The sequence below is a fragment of the Sus scrofa genome, chromosome 9 (genome assembly GCF_000003025.6).
Source record: "Sus scrofa isolate TJ Tabasco breed Duroc chromosome 9, Sscrofa11.1, whole genome shotgun sequence".
NCBI lineage: Eukaryota > Metazoa > Chordata > Mammalia > Artiodactyla > Suidae > Sus > Sus scrofa.
Window position 1 is genome coordinate 84333537 of NC_010451.4, and position 27259 is coordinate 84360795.

General features: G+C 34.9%; 1 protein-coding gene across 5 annotated transcripts in view; it reads right to left on the reverse strand.

Moving 5' to 3' along the window:
* DGKB (diacylglycerol kinase beta) overlaps positions 1 to 25176 on the reverse strand; it is a 786786-nt gene extending 761610 nt beyond the window's left edge. For 3 of the 5 annotated variants that reach the window (XM_021102439.1, XM_021102448.1, XM_021102441.1), the window contains exon 1: positions 25032 to 25176. The gene's annotated coding sequence lies outside the window, so the exon portion shown is untranslated. The remainder of the gene's footprint in view (positions 1 to 25031) is intronic. The other 2 variants (XM_021102444.1, XM_021102450.1) reach the window with 2 other exon arrangements.

A 27259-nucleotide genomic window follows, 5' to 3' on the forward strand; every position in this document is an offset into this window, starting at 1 on the left:
CCAGCCTATTTTGGTGACTGAAAGGGAAACCTCTCCCCCAACAGCCAAGGTCAAAAGACTAAAGGATGAAAAGTCCTTTGTTCCACCAACACACCTAAAGCAATGCTCTTTAAGTAGGCACCTCACAAAACTATATATAGCATACTGACAATTGAATTTTCTATATCTGATGAGAAACTTATCAACAGAAGAAAGATAATGTTTATGGGGCCTAAAAAATGAGATTCAGGAGGAAGAATATTTCAGAGCATCCAAAATAGAAGGACAAAACCAAGATCACACACACCCTCCTTTCATTATACTTCTTAGTTTCACCAATTTTTTTTTCCCTAATCTGGACTAAAAGATCATTTACTTTAAATTCACATTATGATGATTCTTAACAACTTTTTTCTCTTTTGTTTCTACCAAAGTTAAAATTTTAAATTTCAAGTTTAGCAGTGGAGCATTTAAAATAGTCATTTGGCCAATCAATCCTCTAAGTGAAGTGTTTGTTTTAAATACAACATAAACAAAGTTTAATGCATTACCAGGTTTACTAAAATCTGAAGGAAATTTCCAAATTGTACAACAACAACAAATAGAGCAGAAAATAAAAGACAAGGAAAATATAAAAATGAAGTGTTTTAAGACATCAGCAATCAGAAATCAATATACTAGTTATCGGTTCCATACGTATCTGAAGAAGCTGAAGCTTGCCATGTTAACTTTAGGACCAATAGAAAGGTCCCAGAAGTGTTGATTTAAGTAACATGGGGTATGATACAATTATCAGGGCTTTAAAAACTCCCTTAGGTATTTCTACGATGCATCTAAGGCTAAGAACTACTTATTACAGCAAGGCTTCTTAAAGTGTGGTCCTTGAATCTGCAGCATCAGCATCACCTGGGAGGTTGCTGGAAACATCAATTTCAGCCCTTTACACCAGCCCTAGTGAATAAGAAAGTCTGAGGGTGGACTGAGCAACTTGTGATTTACTAAGCCCTCCAGGTGCTTTTGATGCTGCTCTAATTTGAGAATCACTATTAGGGATCAAAGAAGGCTTTTCTAAAGAAGTTTCATCTATTTTGGGGACCTCAGATTTAAGTAGGGGTGTAAAGGGAAGATGACGTAGGTATTCTTGCTCAAGTCAAAATTCTAGAAGTTGGTCTCTGACTCCTCAACCTCCAAGTTAAATTGTTCACTATGTGCTAAAATTCTGCATTTCCAATAAGCTGACAACTGATGTCCATGGTACTGACCATGAGAACAATTTTTCAGTAGTGGGAAGAGAGCACTTCATATAGATGAGCACTAAAGATGAAAGAGTCGGGAGAAATACATTAAATGTCAGGCAGAGAGTTATGAAATGATGCTAAAAAAACAAAGAGCAAAATTATGCAAAGCCATGTAAGGAACACCAATGTTTCAAATTTTGTTCTCAATTATAGGAAGTCTTTAAAAGACTTAAGCAGTGTAGAGATACGATTAGATCTACATTTAAATAATCACTCTAGCCACGGAATCAACAATAAACTGCAAGGAAAGAAAAAGTGAAAGTCAGAAGTTTAATAAGAGGTCATAGAGTCATCCAGGGAAGTGCGGGGATTTTTTTGTATTACAGATATGGAGGCAAAATAAACAAATGTAGACATATTTGAGATATATTCTGAAGGAATAATCAAATCCAATAATTATTTGTATATATATATTTGATATCAGGTAAAAACAGGAGTGTGAATTACATATACATAATGAAATATATTAAATGTATAAAAGGTAATATACATAAAATATGTAAAGTAGATGCTTACTGGATAACTACCTGGAGATAATGAGTAAATATTTGGCCACATATGTCTGGAGCACTGAAGAGAAGTTTAATTTCAACATCAAATTTGGGTGTCACTGGTGTATAGATATTTTTCTAAATACATGGATGCTGTGGGGAGAGTACACCAATGGAAACTGGTATACAATTGAACTGCAAGTTGAAAATTAAAAGATCTGCTGGAGAAAGAGTAGATAACAAAGAAGACTTAGAAGAAGCCAATCATTCCATATACCTCAGTGTGCATATGCCAGTCTCAAACCCCCAAACAAGATTGTCCAATGGGGACCCGCTGTATAGCACAGAGAACTCTACCCAATAATCTGTGATAATCTATGTGGGAAAAGAATCTGAAATATGCGTACATGTATAACTGAATCACTTTGTTTTACAGTAGAAATTATCACAACTTTGTAAATTAACTATACTTCAATAAAACTTTAAGAAATGGAAAACAAAACCAAAAAAAAATGCAACATATTGTTGGCCCACCCAGCAATATAAAGGAGGAGGAGGAGGAAGAGAGGGAGGAGGGGGAAAAGGAAGGGGAGGAGGAGGAGGAACCAAAGAGGAACAACTCCCATAAGACTGCCTGGTTATAAAGGCAAGAAAAGAAAGTCCCTGGAAGAAGGCAAGACCAACATGGGCTAAGTTGTTGAGATGTTAGAACCTGGAAGCACACATCTGATTTAACAGTGAAGATAATTTGCAGGAGCAAACGCAATGGAAATGTTAGGGCAGAAACCAGGTTTTTTTTCAAAAGCTGAGTGAATAAGAGAAGTAGAGAGAGCCCATGTGAAAAATTCTTACTGAAGTTAGTGTTTCTCAATCTTTTTTATAAGTTTAATTTCATTTAATTTCTTAAATGCTGGAATCCTCTCTTTGACTTTCACTCTACACCCTTTTTAATCAGTTATCTGAACTATACCTTTCCCTTGAAGCAGAACTTCGGCCTCAGAGTTGTTTCTTCACATTCATCTTCTTTCTGGAAATGGACCTCTATTTTGACATTGTCAGTGGTACCTCAACCCCAATCCTCACCCCAAATTAATACAGTCTTGATCATCCTTCTGTTTTCCTTTCTTTTGTGATTGGCCTTAACCTGACTGTGAGCTCTCTTCCTCTGCAGCACTAGTACTTGTCATATAGGAGTAATTCTATTCATACTTGCTAAGTAATTGGGTGAATAATACAAAATGATTGCTTTGCTATTGAGTCAAAAAGAAGTTGCTGGGGTCAGAGAATAATAGAGTCATATGGACCTTAAAAATTATTTAACAAATACTTTGTTTCAAAAGTGGAGTGGGAGTTTCTGGTGCGGGCAGAGGAAATGAATCCGACTAGTATCCATGAGGATGCAGGTTCGATTCCTGGCCTTGCTTAAAGCTGTGGGTTCGGGATCCAGCATTGCCCTGAGCTGTGGAGCAGGTCTCAGATGTGGCTTAGATCCCACATTGTTGTGGCTGTGGTGTAAGCTAGCAGCTATAGCTCTGATTTGACACCCAGCCTGGGAACTTCCATATGCCATGGTTATGGCCCTAAAAAGAAAAAAAAATGGGGTGAACGTAATAAGCCATATAGATTAGTTTAAAACAAATAAAAAAAAGATAGTTGGAGGTAGATGATTTCGATTCAAAATTCAACAGCAAAGTAATAGTTCACATACTTGGAAAACCATTTAACCTAAGTTTATCAGTTAAAAGAAATTTAATAACCTTCTAGGATGATATGATAAACTAAATATGTCCTCAACATAAATATGTCCTTCAACATAAATTCTTATGTTGAAGATCCAGTGTGAAACATTCAGAGGTGGGTCTGTGGAGGTAAATAGGTTTAGATTAGGTATGTGGGTGGGGCCCCCATGATGGGGTCAGCGTACTTACAAGAAGAGACCAGAGATCTTTCTCTCTCCCTCTCTTTACACCATCAGAGGATACAGGAGAAAGTGGCTGTCTTGAAGGCAGGAAGAGAGCCCTTGCCATGAACTGAATGTTTGCACCTAGATTGTGTAACTTCCCAGCCTCCAAAAGACTAAAAAATATTTATTAAATTACCCAGGTTTTGAGATTCCGATATAGCAGCCTGAGCTAATTAAAACAATGATCAATCTTGAAGGATGGTCAGGTTTTTAAATAAAATACTATAAGACAATGATTTATGTTCTCTCTTGTTTTCATCAACTATTGGCTATAATTTTGAAGATCCATGTCACGAAGCTATTGAAGGGTCAAAACCAGGACCAGAAATCTAAGTTTATTTACTCTTCTATCAGTTTGGTTTAGGGATAATACTGCTTTGACCTCCTAGGTTTCCAGTGGGATATGTGGAAGTAAAGTGCTCACAGTTTATCTGCTCTGGCTGTAATTGGTTTTTTCCATTACCCCAGTGTACTATACAAATTAGAATTCTTTCTACGGGTGCAGTGACCACATCAAAGTTAGACATCACTAGTTTAGTAAAACCAATCCACCTCCTACAGTCCCACTGATAGTCTGTCCTGATTGCCAGGACTGTGTGTTTTTATTTTTATTTTGTCTTTTGTCTTTTTAGGGTTGCACCTGCGGCATATGGAGGTTCCCAGGCTAGAAGTCTAATCGGAGCTGTAGCCACTGGCCTATTCCAGAGCCACAGCAATGCCAGAACCGAGCCACATCTGTGACCTCATCACAGCTCATGGCAACACCGGATCCTTAGCCCACTGAGCAAGGCCAGAGATCGAACCTGCAACCTCACGGTTCCTAGTCGGATTGTTTCCACTGCGCCATGACAGGAACTCCCAGGACTGTTTGTTTTTAAAGTAGAACACACACAGGATTCTGAGGAGGCAGGTATAACCCTGAAGCTACTGGCTAGAGGCAGAGCTTCAGCACCCTTTGGAGCCCAGGAGGTCCCATTGACGGTCATGAAAATTTCTTTCCAACTCCTCCTGTGGCAGATTTATGGTACTCTGATGGTGCTGTTTGAATTACTGACACAAAGTTCAAGTCCCTTTGAGTTTTCCTTGAACATTTTAGTTTATGCTGCTTTGATTATACAGTAAAACACTGACACACTTTGAGGGAAAATGACCTAGCCAAAAGATTTGGTACCTGAATAGTAGCAAAATATCTTGAAGTCAGTGGGAGAAAAAAAAAAAAAACTCATTACAAATGCTTTTGATGTCCTTGAGTCATCTGCAGTGGAGGGGTGTCCTCTGCTTCTGCAAACTCTGCATTGGGAAGAATTTAATATTGATGTAAAAATGTCCAACTTTTCACTGGGGGAAAGACTCAGCCTTCTTGACTGAGAACAGAAAAGCCAGTCCTATAAAGTTTTACTTCATGGAGTGCTGATGGCTAATTTAGAAGGACAGCCGAGCTTATTCAAAGAACTATCAAAATTACTCCGGTCCAAAGTGAATGAGTCCAAAAATATCTTCAAGCCATCTCAGAAGACTGCAGAACATCAGAGGGAAACACTGAATGATTATTTGTGTGAACATTCAACAAAATCTAAAGCTGCTTGTCCAAGTAGACACTAGCTGGAAGGAAACAGTGCAGGAGCTGAAAGAGATACATGAAGACTTCACCACCCAATGGGAACAGGAGGACAATGATGAAAGAAAGAGTTAAGAGGTCTGACTGAAATTCTAAGATGATATGATCAGGAATATATAGGTCATAACCATGTAAGTCATTTGCTATTACAAACTAGAAGCAGAAGGCATATATGAAGGTGGGCATCTCCTAATTGGATTTAGTCCTTTAGAGTATAACTGTTTAGAAAGTACTACTAGAAGTTACATTGAAGGGGAAGGTATGACATATATATTGTCTAGAGGACAGTAATACAGAAATGTCATGCAATAATGTACAGAGTGATCATTCTAGGAAGGATATTAGAACTAAAGTTGGCAAAGCTCAAGTGATAATACGTATCAAAAGATTATAACTCCAGGTATGTTAAGACCCATGTCAGGTAACTTTAAGAAAGATGAATACCTTGACAGAAGTGCAAGATAGAGACCAAGAGATTAACCAAAATAATTGTCTTTGCCATTCACATGTAGGATACTTGACACTTTTCAAAGAATTTCAAATATAGTGCTTTATGCAGCAAGAGCTTCCTGAATTCAAAATTAGCTTTGCCTCCTCAAAATGACTCTGATGTCCACATAGTAAAGGACTCTAAATTTGTTGAAAGAGTTAATACTGTTACATAAATTTGATTACCAGCATGCCTGGGTAGTACGATTTAATCAATTAGGTTAAAGTTTCACTCAGTAACTGATGAAGATTTTATGAAGCCTTTGTTAAAATTAAAAATCTGCTGCTGAGTAATTTTGGGACCATATTACAGGGGCACAAAATTTTGGGGGGATGTGAAAGTGAGCTGCTAATTACATTTATCCAAAAATATGCATACTTGCTATACCAAAGAAGCTGCATGAATAAGATAGCTTTCAATTAAGAAACTCTTCACTTCTCACAACACTCCAGATTCTGCACAAGAAATATTATCCTAATATCACAGACCAACATAATTGCACAGAAATATATGGGCTCTCAAAGAAGAAAAGGATAAATATAGTTCCCTGTGATACAGCGGGATAAGGTTGCAGCTGCGGCGCTGGTTTCATCCCTGAGAACTTCCACTTGCTGCGTGTACAGCCAAAACAAAACAAAACAAAAGAAGAAAAGAAAAAAGAAAAAAAAAAAAAAGACAAATACACCCATGTGTGCAACAGAGCAGATGTTAAGATGAAGTTTTGGTTGTGTCTGAAGCATGAGACTTCTCTTAGGCACAAAAGGGAGAAAAGGCACTTCTAGAAAAAATACATATAAAGGCAAATGAGCAAAGAACAAAGTTTAACATTCTTATAGCCCTCCTTCTTGTCTCCCTCATCCTGGATTCCTCTAATTCAGCTTTAACAATTCCATTGCAAAAGGAATAAAATCTCTAACTGAAGCATGTTAATCACATGCAAAAATTTTTCTGTGGCTATCAAAGACCCAAATTTGAATTTGTGATCCTGTTGGTTTTCTAGTTTCATGGTTGAAATTTTCTATTTCTAAATGTACTATCTTATTATATATTTTGCTTCATTATCCTTAGACACACTTTGAAAATTGCTGACTGACACTCTTGTTTTATAAGCATATTATTTCTGAAGCTTTCTGGAAATATTCCAAGAAGAAAGGTATAGAATGCTGCTTTGACCTACTTAAAGATGTATTTATTTTGTGATACCTTTGAAATGGATAAAATAAATAATGCTACCTAGTACTGGGGACATTTTCTTATACAACCAACTGTAATATAAAATAGAGTATGTTAAAAGTGAGCATTGGGGAACAAAAGAACATGAGAAGCAAGAAAGATATTAATTCAAACTGAGGAAGACTGTGAAAGACTACAGAAAAGTTTTATGAGTGTTTTGAGGCATTATGAATGTATTTTCCAAGACTAGCTATTATTCACCTAATGATTATCCTGATGCTCTTTTCTCACATTGTACTTTGACATATATTGTGGTTTGTAAGCTCTTTTATTTATTTACAGCAGTGACAATGCCAGATCCTTAACCTGCTGAGCTACCAGTTCTTTTTTACATGAGATTGTTATGATTTATTATCATACCTATTTCTATATACTACAGATTTTATACCTGTTCCAAAATATTAATATCAAATGCCTTACATAATTTGATAATAAAGTCTCACTTATAGAATTGTCCGTTAAGTGAATACAACATATAGTGAAATTTAAAAATATAGTTCACATTTACAGCACTATAAAAGCAAAAAATTTATGAGGACTGATTTAAAATATTTTAAAAACTTGTATTTAGCAACAAATTATGAATGATAAATACTGGTGTTTACATAGAATATGTTAAACTATACAATCTGTTATATTGTATATGTACAGTTTAAATATACTGATTTGAAACCCTTCTATAATTTCTAAATTGTTCTTATATTATTCAAACAATTTTGGTAAGGATTAAATCAACATCCAGTCAACCCTGGCACCATATCACTGTATTCATAAGCATCCCCAAGTATGATGACAGGCTTTGGTTTCCCTTCCATTTGCAGAGAGGTCTCCATGATATAACTAAGAAGGCCTCCAGGATGGGCTCTTCCGATGAAGGACCCTTATTTGAGACATAGTAGTTTAGTTTAGTTTCAAACAAAGTAGATGGCAGATGGCAAACATATAAAAAGGAATTGTGTGGTTTCCTAAGTTGCTACACATCCCTGTTAAAAGATAAAACGAGGCATATTATAATTTTCGAGAGTTTATTTGAGCACACATCAATTTGAGTTAGGCAGCACCAAAGCAAAAGAGGTTAGCAGTGCTCTACCAACAGGACTTAGGGGAGACCTTTTTACAGAGAAGATGAGGAAGCAAAACAAGAGTACTGATTGGCTATAACTAAGCATCTGCCTGCACTGGGAAAGTCCTGTTGGCTGTTTGTGATGATTTGCTGTTCTTAGGTTTCATTTCCTCAGATGTGACTGCACTACCTCTTGACTTTGTTTTGCTTACATGGACTCCAAGGCCTTACAGACACCTCAGTCTAACAGTCTCCCTGTTTAATTACATTAACTCTTCTCTCCCCCTATACTTCTACACACACACACACACACACACACACACACACACACACACACACACCCTTCCAGAAGATGTTACTAAAATAACAGAAGAGACCAAAACAGAGAGTGTTAAGCCTAGGAAATTTGTTTCAGTATTTTAAGACAAAATACTGTCTTATATTTAAGACAAAATTCGGAAAACCAAAAATATTTGATTTTCGTCCTTTAATGGTTGTTTTTATGACCAAATGTCCTACAGATGGCATTACCATTTTTTAATGTAAGCTACATTTTCATTAAGGTTTTCAACTCCAGCCTTTTTGTAGAACATCTCCTCATGAGTGCCATGCACATCCTCAGCCGATTTTTATCACTTCTCATCTCACATGTGAGGAGAACTCTTTGCATGATGGTTCCTGCCACCTACTGGGCACACAGCTGGATGTTGCCAGAGCTTGTACTGCAGTATTTTCCTTCCCACAGAAGCTGCTCTTGAGAAGGAACTTTTAGCTGGGTTAAATTCTAGGCATAAGGAAATATTCCGGTTCATATCTCAATAATTTGTATTCTTATGTCAAAAGCCAAGAAAGCATCTAGCTACATAATTCCAAAATTTCATTCTGTACATTGTTTCTGGAATTAATCTCTTTTTTATTGAAAAATTACTGATGGTTATTTAGTATTTTGTTTGGGAATTGACTGAGTTACGGATCAATAGAAAAGGAAGTTGGATGAAACCTGACATCTTTACAAATATATCTTCACATTTAGGAATACTGAATACATTTTCACTTGCTCAGATCTTTTACACTGTTTAAAACGTACTGTGAATTTCTTCATAGAATCAGTGCACATTTATTGATAGGTCAATTTCAGGTATTTTATAGGGTTTTTTTCAGTTGCATTGTTTAATTGCTTATAGCTGGTTTATATGAAAACTGTTGATTCTGAGAAAATGATTTTCTACTTGGCTCACATATCTCTTATTTGCCAGTAAAGAGATTTTTTAAGTTAATTTTTCATCCCCTTAGGGTGTTTTAGGTGGGCAAAAGTTACATGCGTTTATTCATTCAATCTGACATCATGATCCAGTTTCTTGAGTTTAATATTTTTATATTTGGTGGAGGGAACTAATTTGAGTGTTCACAGCCCTACAGTTCACCAAGGACAATATAACTCATTTGTAACCTAGTAACCATTTTTGTCACTAAATTACATATTGCCATGCTATCTGACTAAGTAACTGCTCCAATGCGCCAACCTGAAAGAGGTCACTGGAAAGCTCAGTAATTTGAACATTTTAAGTCTGTTCTTTCACAATCATTGTTAAGAGATATGAAAAGCTCTAAACATAAGATTTTATAACTGAAAGTAAAAAAGAATGTTAATATAAACGTATTTCTACTATAATTTGAGAAAAAATAATCTACAAATGTCATTTGGTATGATAAAGTCAGAGCAAATCTAGCCAGGGAGCAAAAACGACAATGACAATGGTGATTTTCCTCCAAAACCTCAATTGACACTGACTAGTATGACACTATTGTCAATGCCACATAACAGCTCATCTTTTCATTCATTCTGAAGTTGAGGTGGATACTGTTCACATTGTACTGTGAATCCATTTATCTTCTCCACCCAGATTTTGAAAATTATAATTACAAATACTTGTTTGTCTGTCAAATCAAATCAAATATAAGCCATTGGTAAGTTTTTCATTACTCAGGATCTCAGTCAGAAGGGCTCAGGACAAAACACCAGAGAACATGACATCTCAAAGATGTAACTTTTATAATTCCATACACTCACTTGAACATCTGGCAATCCCAACTGTGAAGCTAACAGTTACTGTAGGGATTGTACAGTTTATTTAATGTCTGTTCTAGTTTAAATATTATTTTCTTAGCTTCTTTATTCCATTCTTCTTTGACATCACCCCACTTGTATTCCCTTTCTATTTCCTTCTATTCCTGAAACTTTATCATGTTTTGAAAATGGCCTTGTGTCTCATTTGTTTTGAAGATTTGTGTGCATGCAGGTTAACTTTTTCATATAATAAAGTTTTGTGGAACAGAATATTGACTTTACTTTCACATCTCTCTTTTCATTTTCCATTCAAGCACTTCCTGGAGGTAACCCCACACAATTTGGAATTCCTGGCAATGGTCCTGTCTCTCAATGAATTGCGTTTACTAACTTGATCAAAGTATACCTCTTGAGTAGCCTATGTATCTCCAGTGTGGCTGCCGTGGAGACATGCCAGGATGATGCAGGATGGACTCCTTGCCCAGTTCTGGAGTATGTAGTTGGGATGACAGCATTCATCTGTTAAGTCTTTCTCATTCATCACAAGTTCTGAGCCAAGGACACTCTTTGGAAGCAGCAGATAATTGAGTCAGCTCTGGTACTGAATTTAGGTCATTTCTGCTTAGCAAAGGACTTTAAAAAATTATTATAGTTGATTTATAATGTTCTGTTAATTTCTGGTGTACAGAAAAGTGACCCAGTCATACATTTACAAACTTTTTTTTTTTTCACATTATCCTCCATCATGTTCCATCACAAGGGACCAGATACAGTTCCCTGTGCTATCTAGCAGAATCTAATTATTTTCTAACAGGTGATCTTTCTGTCAAACCTCTCTGTTGAATTGGCAGAATTTAACAAATCCAAAACCTGGCCTCCAAGTGCCTCCCGAAGAACTCCGCATCTTCCTTCCCTCCTCCTTTTTTACAGGTGTTACTCCACAATAAACCTTCACAGCCCTTCGGAAACTTCAGTCTCAGCATCTACTTCTCAGAGGATCCAAATTATTTATAATACAAAAATTACAATGAATTAAAACAAAAATCAGTGTAGGCTGCTTAATTACAATATCTACCCACTGGATAAAATAACTTTATCTTCTTAGCCTTGATATCATGTGAGATGATATATTTATGAATCCTTTATAATCACCATCTCACCAAACAATCATTTGTCTAGAACTGTGAAAAATATTTGTCAATATGAAGAGTATATGACAAAGACTATTATCATCAATAATAATCAATTCAATTAATTATTGAGTATATAATAGTTTGCATATATTTCTGAGGCACTTCAGACCTTCAAACTTGAAAAATAAAGTATATACCATATTATAAGTTTCCCTATTTATCCAATTTCAGAAAGAATAAGGCACTTTCTGCCTTGAAAAGAAGCTGTTTTCAGTGACATCCTTTACTTCAGCTGCAGAAGTTTAGAGGACATCACATTTTACCATAAGATAGCAGCAGCAACAACAAAAGCATTGCATTGCCTTTTTCCAAGATCAAAATCACTTTAACATTTTATGTTTTGAATAAAATGATTTATTCTGGGGTAGAGAGTACATGTTTACTTTATAAAACAGAGGCTTTTCATTGTGATCCTGGAAAATCAAGATTTTGATTTTTTTAACTCAGTCAAAACATAACAAAACATCACCCTGTGCCTCCTCAAAACTCATTAATTTTCATGGAATTCTTTGTAAGTAGATGCAGGTGTGTGTGTGTGTGTGTGTGTGTGTACATAAAACAAGATTATTACCAAGGTTAATAAATACTCCTATTATTATTGCAAGTGATAATTTTCATTTTAATCTTATTATCAACAAACAAAAATCTCACAACTGCTAATATATAATCTATTTTATTATTGAGGATTCTATTGATATGAAGTGGCAGAAATGTAGGTAAAATGGGCTTGGACAAGATGTGGACAACAGGGCAACCAGAACTCAGAACTTGTGACCACTTGTGCACTCTGCCTCTCTGTCTCTCTCCTTCCCTCTCCATTGCTCATCTTCACATCATCCCTGGGCCTACCTGCTTATTTCATGAAACCACATTTGAATGGGGAGGGGGGTGGTATATCTGCTCTTGAGAAGCAATTACCTCACTAAAATCCAAAGACAACTGTGTGACAACTGTTTCCTATGCTAGGGAATGGTGGGACAAGATCTGATCAGTAGATAAACTTATTCTAGAACTCCTGGTGTTAAACAGGTGCTATTTACCCATTCTACAGCGAAGATGGATCAAAACATTTTTGTTCTTTTTTACTTTTTTTTTTCTTTTTTTGTGACCACATGTGTGGCATATGGAATTTCCCAGGCCAGGGGCTGAATCTGCTGCAGCTGCCAGCCTATGCCGTGGCCATAGCAATGCAGGATCTGAGCTGCATCTGTGACCTACTTTGCAGCTTGCAGCAAGGTCAGATCCTTAACCTATAGAGCAAGACCAGGGATCTATCCCACCTCTTCAGAGAGACACTGGGTCCTCAACCTACTGAGCCACAATGGGAATTCCTATTCTTTTCAATACATAGAAGATTTCTTCTTATTTAACCAGTATTACTAAAAAAAAAAATCTACCATGTTGAAAACACTGGATTTAGCACTGGCAATATGGGGATAAATACAGTATAGACCTTTGCCTGAGGGTAGTGGTAGTGCATAATAAAGAAAACATAAACATAAAATAATATATATGTAAATATATGTATGCTATAAGAAACTGATATATAAAACTTTATATTCATAAACTTGATTATCTTTGAGGAAAAGGGTGGGAATCTGGGAGAAGCCTTCATTGGAGGTGAAGCCTGATGAACATTTGGAGGAAATGATGTGTTTGACAGTTGAATTATGAATAAAAATATAAAGTGTTAAGGTAGAGAGTCACTGAATAGCACTGTACTTTGATGAATTATAAATATTTTAGATAAATGGTGAATAAATATGCAAGTAAGTTTTACAAAGACTTAGCTGGATAGCCAAAACCAGAAAAAGATCTTGTAGGTTATGAAAAGAATATTGGAATTGATTCTAACATAACTGAAAATTTTTATTTTATTTTTTATCAATGATTTTTATTTTTTCCAAAGTGACCCAGTCTTACAAACACACACAAACACACACACATATACTTTTTCTCACATTATCCTCTACCACACTTCATCACAAGTGACTAAATATAGTTTCCAGTGCTATACAGCAGGATATCATTGCTTACCACCCCAAATGCAATAGTTTGCATCTACCAACCCCAAGCTCCCAGCCTATCCCACTCCTTCCCCCTCCCCCTTTGCAACCACTAGTCCATTCTCCAAGTCCATGAGTTTCTTTTCTGTGGAAAGGTACATTTGTGTCATATGTTACATTCCAGATACAAGTGATACCATATGGTATTTGTCTTTCTCTTTCTGACTTACTTCACTTAGTGTGGGAGTCTTTAGTTCCATCCACGTTTCTGCAAATGGCATTATTTTGTTCTTTTTTATGACTGAGTAGTATTCCATTTTGTGTATATACCACATCATCTTAATCCATTCATCTGCCGATGGACATTTAGGTTGTGTCCATGTCTTGGCTAACACGTGTTGCAATGAACATATGGGTGCATGTGTCTTTTTCAAGGAAAGTTCTGTCCAGATATATGCTCAAAAGTGAGATTGCTGGCTCATATGGTAGTTCTATATTTAGTTTTCCATTGTGTTTTTACCAATTTACATTCCCACCAACAGTGTAGGAGGGTTCCCTTTTCTTCATACCCTCTCTAGCATTTGTTATTTGGGACTTATTAATGATGGCCATTCTGACTGGTATGAAGTAGTACCTCAGAGTAGTTTTGATTTGCATTTCTCTAATAATCAGGGATGTTTAGCATTTTTTCAAGTGCTTGTTGGCCATCTGTATATCTTCTTCAGAGAAATGTCTATTCAGGTCTCTTGCCCAATTTTCAATTGGGTTGTTGGCTTTTTTGCTGTTGAGTTGTATAAGTTGTTTGTGTACTTTAGAGATTAAGCCCTTGTCAGTTTCATCATTTGAAACTATTTCTCCCATTCTGTAGGTTCTTTATTTATTTATTTTTTTTGATGGTATCCTTTTCTGTGCAAAAGCTTGTCAGTTTGATTAGGTCCCATTGGTATATTTTTGCTTTTATTTCTGTTGCCTTGGGAGAATGATCTGAAAAAATATTTACAAGGTTGATATCAGAGAATGTTTTGCCTATGTTCTCTTCCAGGCATATGATGGTGTCTTGTCTTGCATTTAGGTCTTTAAGCCATTCAAATTAATTTTTGTGCATGGTGTGATGGTGTGTTCCAGTTTTACTGATTTACATGTGGCCATCCAGTTTTCCCAAGACCACTTGCTAAAAAGACTTTTTCCCATTTTATATTCTTGCCTCCTTTGTTGAAGATATTAAAAAAGGACTTCAAAATCATAGAATGTGGGGAAGGAAATAAAAATCTAGACCCTTTTTGTAATAATGTGTTTGAGTCGATATGAGTATCAGGCTAATGCAGGCAGGTATAGGAAGGGATTAACATACTTGAAAAACAGAGCAACCACAATTCAAAACCAAACATTACATTCACAAAAACTAAAAAGAAAAGTACACAAGCATAAAATAAAATCATCCAGCCAAAAAATGAAAGGAACAAAGGAGAAACAAAGAATCAACTGGAAAACAAGGTTTAAAATGGCAATAAATACGTATTTATCAACAATTACCTTAAATGTCCATGGACTGAATGTCCAATCAAAAGACACAGAGTGGCAGGTTGGATAAAAGAAGCAAGAGCCCACAGTATGCTGTCTACAAGAGACTCACCTTAGGCCAAAGGACACACATAGATTGGAAGTGAGGGGATGGGAAAAGATATTTCATGCAAATGGCAAACACAGGAAAGCAAGAGCTGCATTGCTCAATTCAGACAAAACAGGCTTTAAAACAAAGGCCACAAAGAAAGACGAAGAAGATCACTCTTTAATGATAAAAAGGTCCATTCAAGAATGGGATATTATAATCGTCAATATATATGCCCCTAATATAGGAGCACCCAGATACATACAACAAATATTCACAGACATAAAAGGAGAAATTGACGGGAATACAATCACAGGAGGAGACTTTAATACCCCACACACATCAGTGGACAGATTCTCTAGACAGAAAATCAATAAGGCAACAGAGATCCTAAATGACAAAGTAGAAAAGTTAGACTTCACTGACATTTTCAGGATGTTACATGCAAAAAAATCAGAATATACATTCTTTTAAGTGCACATGGAACATTCTCAAGGATTAACCCCATACTGGGGCACAAAACTAACCTCAACAATTTTAAGAGTACAGAAATTATTTCAAGTATCTTCTCTGACCACAAGGGCATGAAACTAGAAATCAACCACAGGAAAAGAAATGAGAAAAAACTGACTACATGGAGACTAAACAACATGCTACTAAAAAACCAATGGGTCAATGAGGAAATCAAGAAGAAAATTAAAAAAAAAAATACCTAAAGTCAAATGATAATGAAGACACAATCATTAAAAATCAATAAGATTTCACAAAGGCAGTGCTTAGGGGGAAATTCATAGAGCTGGTTCTTTGAAAGGTCAAACAAAATTGACAAACCTCTGGCCAGACTCACCAAGAAGAGGAGAGGAAAAACCAAAATAAATAAAATGAAAAATGAAAAAGGAGAAGTTACAACAGATACTACAGAAATACAAAAAAAAAAAAAAAAAAACATAAGAGAATACTATGAATAATTATATACCAACAAATTTTACAACCTAGAAGAAATGGACAACTTTTTAGAGATTTACAGCCTGCCTAAACTGAATCAAGATGAAATAGATCAATTGAACAGACTGATCACTAGAAATGAAATTGAATATGTAATAAAAACATTTCCAAAAAACAAAAGTCCAGGGCCTGATGATTTCACAGGAAAACTCCAGCAAACATTCAAAGAAGAATTTATACTCATCCTTCTTAAACTTTTCCAAAAGGTTGAAGAAGGAACACTCCCAAAGACACTCTATGGGGCCACCATTACCCTAATACCAAAACCAGAAAAAAGATCCTACCAAAAAAAAAAAAAAAAATTGTAGGCCGTATCTCTGATGAATATAGATATAAAAATTCTCAACAAAATTTTAGCCAACCAAATCCAACAACATATCAAAAGATCATACACCACGATCAAGTGGGATTCATCCCAACTTCACAAGGATGGTTCAACATAAGCAAATCAATCAACATCATACACAACATTAACAAAAGAAAAGTCAAAAACTACATGAAAAATTTAAAAATAGGAGTTGGGTGACCTGGAGGGCAGTGAAATTTAAAAAAATATTTAGGAGTTCCCGTTGTGGCGCAGTGGTTAACGAATCCGACTAGGAACCATGAGGTTGCGGGTTCGGTCCCTGCCCTTGCTCAGTGGGTTAACGATCCGGCGTTGCCGTGAGCTGTGGTGTAGGTTGCAGACGCGGCTCGGATCCCGCGTTGCTGTGGCTCTGGCGTAGGCCGGTGGCTATGGCTCGGATTCGACCCCTAGCCTGGGAACCTCCATATGCCATGGTGGTGGCCCAAGAAATAGCAAAAAAAGACCAAAAAAAAAAAAAATTTATTTAAAAGAGATCTTGCTGGCAACAGACTAGAGAAAAGATTTTTGAGTAACTGACTGTAGGCCACTAACTGAGATGGGGCCAAGAGGTATAATTTCTTTAGCCAAATCAGTGATACTCAAGATTAAAGACTGATGATAGAAACCAAAGCATTATTAATAGCACAATTCGTAACAAAAATTTGGTACAGATTTTAGGACATTAAATAAAACAAACAAAGACAAAACATTTTTCTCTTAATTGTGGTTTAGTGGTGGTTTGTATTCATCATATATACATACCACTTATCATTAGTAAATATTTAATTTGGTTCAAAACATAAACAAGAAAAAACAGGACTGGGTGATAGTAACATATTAACACTATCACTCCTGCCCTATAAAATAGGCCTACCATCAAAAGAATATAAAACATTACAAAAAAATTCTCATCAGTTCTAAAATCATATATTTGAGACTTCAATGTACCTGGTAGCACTTCTATATATGAAAAACCATTTCCAACTCACATATATCAGCCGCACTCCAAAATGGCTACTCGCTTCTCTCTTAAATACTCTATTTTCTTCCTGACTCCATGCTTTTAATTATATTTTCTCCCATCCTGACATGACTTTCATTCTTCTGTCAACAAAACTATATCCTCTGAAATTCTCAAGGTCTGGCTGGAGTCTTTAGCTTATGTGGTGATTTTACTCTTAACAGTCCATGTGCATCATTTCCTTCTCTTATTTCCTAGGAGTGAATGAGTAAGATACAATTTAGCTTTTAAATTTGTCTCCCTAATTAGACACAGACTGCCTTGACGGAAGGACTAAGTCTTAAAAGGCTTTTTTATATCTCGGCACTTAAGGCACAGTAAAATTTTGCTAAGCAAATTTTTTAGTGATTCATCCCGGTAATACCAGAATGGATTGGCATAATTTTCCTGATTCAAGGAAAAATCCTAATTTGATAGGAATGGTAGAAGTTTTTAGAAGATGTTCAATCAATGTTGCATATTGCCTGAATTTGTGCTGCTTTTATTAGAACAGACTGACCAGATGAGAGATGGAGGTGGATTTGTTTCTGTGGCTCCATTCCACAATAACCTCAGGCAGTCTAATTAACTTTTAATTTTATTTTTTGTTCACTCAAGTACAGGAATTTTGTAAGAATAACTGTGAATTAGAGAAGGAAATATTTCCATTTGATTGTGAACACAATTTTATTAAAAGATACCATCTAAAAACTGTATTATAGAATACTACATAAAAATAAAATGATGGAAGATTCTTAACAGCTAAAAATTCAAAAATTGTACCTTTTATGAATTACCTAATATACATAAATTTTACATTTTAAAATAGTTTCTAACATGCATTTTACATAGAATGCAAATTTTTGCAGGAGCCACTTATTTGAAATAAGAGAATTTAGTGATAAGCCTCATAGCAGTTACTGGTTCAGTTAAACTACTGAAGTAATACTAATTTCAAGTTTCGGACTGAAACTTCAGATGATTATCTATAGATTTTTATTCACATGCAAGATGGAAACAATTTAAATGAAAAATTTAATTCAAATGTGCTAAGGAAAATTCAAAAGTATTTTAAAACTCCCACATAATATAAACAATTTTATTCACAGCACACCCTAAACAAAAAGTGCTAACTTTAAAAGATGTGATTGACTTTTTTTTTTGTTTGTTTGTTTTAGTGCTGCACCCTTCACATATGGAAATTCCCAGGCTAGGGGTCTAATCGGAGCTGTAGCTGCTAGTGTACATGAGAGAGAGCAATGCTAGATACGAGCCATGTCTGCAACCTACACCTACATCACAGCTCAGAGCAACAATGGATCCTTAACTCACTGAGTAAGGCCAGGGATTAAACCTGTATCCTTATGGATACTAATCGGGTTCCTTCCCTCTGAGCCATGACAGGAACTCCTTCATTGACTTTTTTAGGGTGGATATTTTTTATAATTTAAAAAACTATAAGGATTATTTGACTAGACATAATGTCAGACTTGATTTTTGAACAAAATGTAATTGTAGAACTTAAAAGATTTGAATTATTCCTGCTTGTGAACAATCTTGTTTAAAATGTAAAAATCAGTAAAGTATATAAAACTAATGAATTTCACCAGAGAATTATAGCCAGAAAAATAATTAAAACAAAAAGTATTTGAGAAACCGAGAGGTGGAGAGGACGGAGAGGTCTAAGTTTGGTCCAAAGCAGGAACCTACTCTAACAACTGCTGGGTTCTGTGAATATTCTTCTTTCTGACAAAGCTGTGGAAAGAAGAATGTGGAAGCCCACTTAGCCATACTCCATATATTAGATACATATATTTTAGTTCTGAATTTCTCTATCTTCTACTTAATAGCAGGGATAGCAGATAATTCTCAAATATTTCTATTATTCTCATATCTTTTTATCTCAAATTTAAGGTTTTTTTTCTTCCTTCTTCCCCCCCAAACAGTAAAATACATATTAAGATAATAAAAACAAGCTTCCAATGACTTACTCTTATATTAGTCAAAAACACTAAATACAGCAAGCCTTCTCTTAGTGGATAAGCAGCAATTAGAATGTGAACAATTTAAAAGATTAATTTCTTAACTCAAGCCTTTAGAAAATCTTCAATTTATTCTGTTTGTATATATGGTTAACTGAATCGAACTAAATGTAACAGTGCTGTTTTCACAGTAAAAAGTAAAATATCAGTGATAATAAATTACCCATTCATAGCTCTTTTTAACATAGCAGCTAAAACTCAAATCAAGGTTTCTCAAGAGAGCTCCTTTGAAAAAAGAATTTAGTATATCCTCTATCTTTGAGGACTGAAAATAAAAGATCCTGTCTTTTCCCATTTACTTTCCTGGGGTTGAACTGCTGTTACTGTTTGTCTTCTGTTTTTTAGCCTTAAGTATCTTACTCAAAAATTAAATCTCAGACTTGGAAGGGACTTGAGTAGCATTCAATCCTTTCCACTTTCCATGGAATAGATTCTCCCTGTAACCAGATCAAGAAACAGTTATTAATTCTTTACCCAAAGATTTCCCTGTGATAAGGGTAGGCCCCATGCTCTAGAAAAACATGCACTAAATTAAAGTGACCCTGCTGAAAAATGCAAGTAAATTTTTAGTATCCCTCTTAGAATGCAATGCATAAGATACTTTATTTGAGCATATATTTTTATCAAAGCACATAAAATTTCATATTTTTTAGCATATGCACCATACATTTGCATCATTCACAGAATGCAAAATGTTTTTTCATACTAAACAGTTAGCATTTTCTTATCGTGGATTGTTAACTACTTTTTAACCTAAATAAGAAGGTTTCCATTAATTTTTATGAAATACTAGCTCTTTATTTTGACTTGTTTTCCAAATATCAAAATTATTTTGATTGTTTTGTGCTCACATAAACATCCACTGTCCCATCCTATTACTGTTTTTTAGCCTTATGCCATTTGTAAAGAATTAACAAAAACCTTGATGACAACAACTGTGCTAGCAACAGATGGTGGCAGTATCGAAGCAAGAGTAAACTCTTAGTGTTACCATCAGTTCTCTTTAAGGAATCTTGTATTATAAACAGCTAAAGGACAATTAGGGACCCAGGCCTCAAGTGATCATTCGTTTAATATGTTAAGATTTCATACACACAAAAGTAATTATAATTCCTGTCAAATACAAATGTGTTGGAGGGGTAATAAAAAGAAATGACTGCAGATGCAGAAACCCTCTGACTACGGAAAACTTTGGATTATTTGAATGTGAAAATTTGTGGGATCAATTGGTCATTCATTAAGTATAGCAACATGATTTTAGCCTAATTAATCCCAGTGAGTCCTCTACTATGACTTCACTAACTGATTCTTTCATTTTTTGAACAAACATTTAAAAAAATTAACATGGGGTTCCCATTGTGGCACAGCAGAAACAAATCTGACTAGGAACCATGAGGTTTGGGGTTCAATCCTCGACCTTACTCAGTGGGTTAAGGATCTGGCATTGCCATTTTGCTATGGTGTAGGCCGGCAGCTATAGCTCTGATTTATCTCCTAACCTGGGAAGCTCCATATGCCATGGGTACAGCTCTTAAAAAGCAAAAAAAAATTAAAAAGTTAACAGAAGTTAGCTGCTGTTATATTATTATTATTATTAATAGTTAACAGAAGTTAGCTGTTATTATTATTATATATTATTATTTTTATAACAGTGCCAGGGCTTGCCTGGCACTGTTATTACTAGATGCCAGGCAAGCCCCTAGATCTGGGAAAGTCAGCATTGAACAACATGTAGTATTTACTTTTCTCACAAAGTATAATTTGTGAGAGGAAAACAGTCAAATTAGCAAAGACTTGTTTGGATAGTATCAAATAATGACACTATCTTTGAAGAAATAAAATATGGTAACAGGAAAGGGTAAAGTCTTATAGTAAGAACATGTTTGGCAACTACAATAAAAATAAAGTGGCATATAATCCTAAATGTTGATAAATGTTAGGTGAATGAATAAATTAAACAATGAGTGACACAAGGGGAAAAGGGAAATTCATGAATGAATGCTTTGGAGGAGAAAAAAGACAAATAGAATCCATCTTCAAAATGCCCACCTATCAATCACAAAGAGAAAGCAGATAAAATTGCCCCTCAGAGTTTCCTGCCCCCTTCCACAAAGTGGCCTTTTTGTAACCTCCCCTCCCCCAACTCCCAAAGACTATCCTTGTTTTAACAGGGACAACAAGTCTTGTTGCAAATACACTGTGTAGTATTCCTTTGACTCTCTTCCAAAAGATGGCCCAGAACTCCTCCTGCCCTGGAAACCACTCACAGCTCTCTCTGGAGGGAGGATCAGCTGTGCTAGGTTGGCATCAAATACAGGGTGAGGGGGTGTCAAAGAATTCTCAAACCATTTTTGTGCAAAGCCCTAAAGGGAAGTTTCAAATGCAAATCTGAATGAAAAGTATTTAGCATTTTCTTTCCTTATCCCAAGTCAGATAAGGTAAACTATTGTATCACAATGAAATAAAAAATAAACCTGTGCTCCCTAAATGACAATTTCAATTGTTGGAATTAATTTCTCAGTTAACCAACATCTGCAAGTGGGATTATTCTTTTGTTGCTTCTGTTCAATTCAAAATATTTTTTAACAGATGGTGCTAATAGCAAGTAAATAAAGCCAGTGTACTTCGGAGGCTGGAGAATTTTCTGGGCTGATGAAAAAAAAAACTCATAAATAAATATATGTTAAGGTGTCCCTATGTTTACTGAGCTCTGAGATAATGAGAGGGGAATCTCATTTATATTGCAGAAAATAATGTTTCCTACCTCCTTTCTCACTTCTGCACACTACTAACAAAAAACTAGGGTGTATTTTTGGCAGAAAACTCTGGCCACAGGATATCTCCTTTGTGGATACTAAATATAGCACTTTTTAAATGGTTATTTGGTTTAAGATTTGTAGGTAAGTAAAAATATCTATTTTCCATTTCCTAACAGTAAAACCAAATCAAGTAAATTTAAAACAAACATTTGAGAAACCAACTAGGTTTATTCAAGAAAAAAGAAAGGAAAATAATGAAGTGCATTAACATTAAGCTTATCAAATGCAATACCGCATGTGCAAAAATTCCTGGATTGATAAAAGTTTTTTATTTTTTTAAAGTTACAACCACACTAAACCTGCTTATAAAAGAATACTGACTGAAATTTTAAGGTAAATCAAGATGATATTGCTTTAGTAAGATAATGACAGGCTACTGTGCCTTAGGATCTGGGTATAACAAAAATCAGTATCCGGAGTCCCTCTCAGTCTATTCACAAATGCCAATTTTACACTGCATTGCAAATAAACTAAGGCTTGACATATATTCTAACATGCATATTAGAAAAAGTTTCCATTGTAAATTTCATATTTTTTAAATGTTCCAATTTCTTGTGTACTGTAAAAGCTATTTGATGTAACTTACGTAGGCAAACAGGAATAAATCAGAATTGATATATAACAGACTGTGCTGCTCTTTTGTCCTAAATTTATAAGCAGCAAATTTTATTTATTTCCAGAGCAATTAACTAAAACACTTGCCTTTTAAATCCAAAAGGAAGAAAAAGAACAGAGTACTTTGCTGTCTTCTATTTCTGACTTGCTACAAAATTATGGAACTTCAATAAATTTAAAACACTAGGAGAGGGACTAACCTCACATTAAAGTGATGTATTAGTATGTGAATCATGTCCTACTAGATTTGAACTATATTTCTTAAGATTTGAACTCATGATTTTGATGTTCTAGCTCTCTCAGAGATTACCAAAAAATCTACTGTTGCTTAAGTCTTCAAATAAAAAACTGTTCTTAGGGAAGTGGATTTTAAATTTGTTTATTTCTATAAGAATTTTAAGGAGAGACAAAAAAATAAAACTATGGTAAAATATATCATTTGGATTACAGAGAAGAATAAACACAAAAGCATGTAAGTGTATGGTGTGTGCACATGTGTATAGGGGGAGGTTATAGAAATTAGGTTAACTTTATATAGGATATGGGAAATCTAATGCTTATGTTATTATATGATAAAAATAGGTTAGATGGATGGTGTAGAGCAGATTTTTTTAGTGATATACAATATGCTCTGCTAAAGGCTTGATTTAAAATAGAAGCTACAATTTGAAGGGAATGTCTCATGAAAACAAATCTCTTAAAGCAATCAATTTGAAGTTTTTTGTTTTTTGTTTTTTACTAAAAGTACATGTCTGAAATTCTCTCAAATTTTCTTCACATCGAATAGACTTTTGATTAGTTTCCTTCTCTTTATATCTGTGCATATCTATGTTGAATTTTTTGTTAAGAATGCTATTGAGATATATTCAAAATGTCTTCTATTGAAATATTTTCTTGTCTAGATGGTTGTCTAATACACCTATACAAAGCATAATTTGGAAAACAAAGGTTGTTTGGTTAAAAATGGTATAATCAGAATATGCACATTTGTGTTCTAATAAAGAGGTCAATACAAAAGATACAGATTGAATGTTAAGTTAACCATATCACTTTTCAGAGAAATTTAAGACTGCTTATAGATAAATATCCATGTTCAATTTTTTGCTATTATCTTTCTCAATTGTTCCAGTTATATTTGAGTAACACAAAAATCATACTTGAAGTTTTGAATCATATACTTTGGACTAGCACACCCTTTGCAAAAATGTTTGTTTTTCTTTCAGTGTCTCTAGCATTACAATAAATATGTACATTACAATAAAAAAGTCTTTCAATCAAGACTTTCTTTCATTAAGAATCTTGTGCTTAGAAAGTTGTAAGAGAACAACATGGCCATCTCCATGATTAGAGTTCTTATTTATGCATGATGGCTGTCATAGTCTCTTAATTGGTCAAAAAGAAGACTTTCAAAATCAGGAGAGATTATACCTTTTTTCTTTTCTTTTTTTCTTTTTGTAAATTGACCATGTCTTACAAGGAAGGAATTCCTCCAAACAGTTCCTATTTTACTCAGATAAAATAAAAAGGCAAACATTACTGGGAAAATTGCCATTTGTCAAGTGTTCCATGTCATGTTGTGTGGTGATACAGTTCTCTAAACAACAAATGCCACAATGCTGACACTCTACAAGTTAAAACAAGTACAAAATTGAGCATTAATAATCTAAAAATACTGGCAGCAGTGCGTTTCTAGATGGATGGCATTTGTGATGACTAACCTTTTCTTCCTAAGTCTCTGACACACCTTTATTTATTTTCTATAGGACAGCCCTAGTGGGAGGGGAACAGAGAGCACACAAGAGTCAAGTTATTTTTAAAGTTAACAATGAAAAAAGATTTTGAATCCTTGTTTAATTAAAAATGGAACAGTACAAGAGGGTGACTCACTTCTATCATAATAAGCTAAAAATTAAAAATTATGCAATAACCTAAAAGTATAAAGACTGATTCAAATAATGCTTCACAGAAAAACCTTCAAATAAATCCCAAAGCTCACCTATTTAGTTAGACTATCTGTTGATATCACAACCTTGTGCTTTCTTAAATGCAAAACAAACAAAATTTAAAAAAAAAAGCAAGTGAAAAGAAGGACATTTACTGTATTAAACAGTTCTTTATAATGATAAAACAGCTGCTTCCATTCTAACTGACTGAAAAGTTAAAGTATACATTCCTCAAATATTCAAATCTTACCTTGAGAGAAACATAAACATGAATGGTTTCTTCATCCAGTTGTGATTCAACTTTCCCTAACCATTAAGGTACTAATTTATGCAAGAAAGTGGAGGTCCTATGTGGGTTACATTTTATTCGGCAATATAAATGACAATTCCTTTTACTAGGTAGCTTACAGTGACTAGTTCTTGTCATAATGTTGTCATAGTGATGGTGACATCAATGCACTTCATGGTAATCAGTGCAGCGATTTAACTGAGAAAAATATCAGGGCTGATTCCTGAGGCATTTTACATTGTATAATGCTGAAAAAATACACTCTTTAATGTATTATAGCTCCATGAGCTTTACTTGAGTAAAAGTGAGAGTGTAGACTAACAGATAAAGATATTTATCTGCCAAATGCACGTAAAAACAAGCATCTGAATGGATGATGGGGATACTGGTGAACAAGCCAGGAGATCATGATTAACTGGTTGCTAAGGAAGATCCTGCTCTCAAGTGTCTTTGCCAAATACAACAGCTCCTCAAGTCATGAGCTCAGTTTAATTATTTTGTTAAATCCTTTTTAATTTTTTTGGACTCTGAGGGTGACAGGGTGGTGATAATCTTGAATTCTGGATTCCGTCCCTCACAATCTTGGCAAGACACTTTCAATCCTCACCTTCTGAGCCAAAAGGTTGTTACTGAAACTTCAGGGGTTATACTTAGTACTTGAATTACCTCTTCGTCCAATGCTTTGCAGACTGATGTCACAATGGCAAGGAGAAGAACATTGGCAAAACTTCTAGGAGATGGAGAAAATTCCCTGTTTTTAGGTCAGCAGCACATTAAAAATGAAAGCAAAATATAACCAAAGAAGTTATAATTTTGTGTATTTAAAATGTCTTCTTTTTTATAAACTATTTTAACATAAAACTATGATAAAATAATTAAGTTTTCACACAAAATTAAAGGATGTATTTTAAAAATTACTGTGGATACTGACCAATGAAGTATCCATGCTGAAATTTGGAAGAAAATGACTTACTTTGCCAATGTAGGCAATCTGTCTCTGTAACTGGTTGTGCAGGCTCATTTTGACAAGATCTTAATGCCCTTGCCAAATGTGTGAATATGGCCAGCCAGAAATTCTTTACCTAAATCATTCTAATTAAAATAAAGGGGTATCAGTTCTCAGGGCAAGGTGGAACTTACAACACCAAAATTTCAGACTCATGAAAGGTTTTTTTTGTTTGTTTTTTCTTAGGTTTTTTCTTTTTCTTTTTTCATTTGCCATTTTCTAATTTGTGTAAACTCTATCAAGTTAATGTATGTTGTCAGTAGCATGTTTACATACTAAATTTAACATAACTATGAATATATCCACACTGTTGAGAAATTATCATAGATCATAGATCAGACCTTCCCAAATGCAGGTTATTTTGCCCTCTAGGAGATATCTGCCAATATTTGGAGACATTTTTGTTTGTCACAACTGGGTTAAGAGGGTGGGTTGCTGGCATTTATTAGGTAGAGGACATGGATGCTGCTAAACATTCTGCAATGCACAGAGCAGGACCTCACAACAAAGACTGACATTGTCTCAAATGCCTCATGTCAACAGTGGTTTGGAAACATTGCCATTCACACACACACACACACACACACACACACACACACACACAGTATTTAAAATTATGTATAATAAGATGATAATCATGGCCACATACTCTTGCTTTGAAGAGGAAATCAAATAATTTGCATCTTATAAAAATGTTAATTTATCAAGGCTTAATCTTAAGCACAGAATGTGGTGCACCATCCCAGTTTTCAGACACATGCTCAGTCTACTTCAAAACCAGTAGCAGTTCTGGACAGTAGCAATTTCTTATATGTTGTAAATAAGCATGTGGTTTGCTGAGATGAAATGAATTTATTCTGGTGCAACTCATATCTATTTAGGTGAGTAACCATATTTCCTTCCAGCAAGACTTTGTAGAAAAAGGATGCAAGATAGCCTGTTCACATTGTGCCCGTGCTCTGTCTGGAGCCCTAACCACACTGTCAGGAGCATATTTTCAGACTCATCCAGGAAAGTCTTCTGGATGTTGTGGAAGAGCATATGCTTGCTTTGTTTTTGTTTTGTACTACTAAACATATGTTCAGGAAGACATTTACCACCCGGAAGAGTAGAGATCAAATCCAAGATAACACAGAATCTCTGGTAAAAAAGAAAATTAAAAGCAAGGAAAGTGAAGGACTAA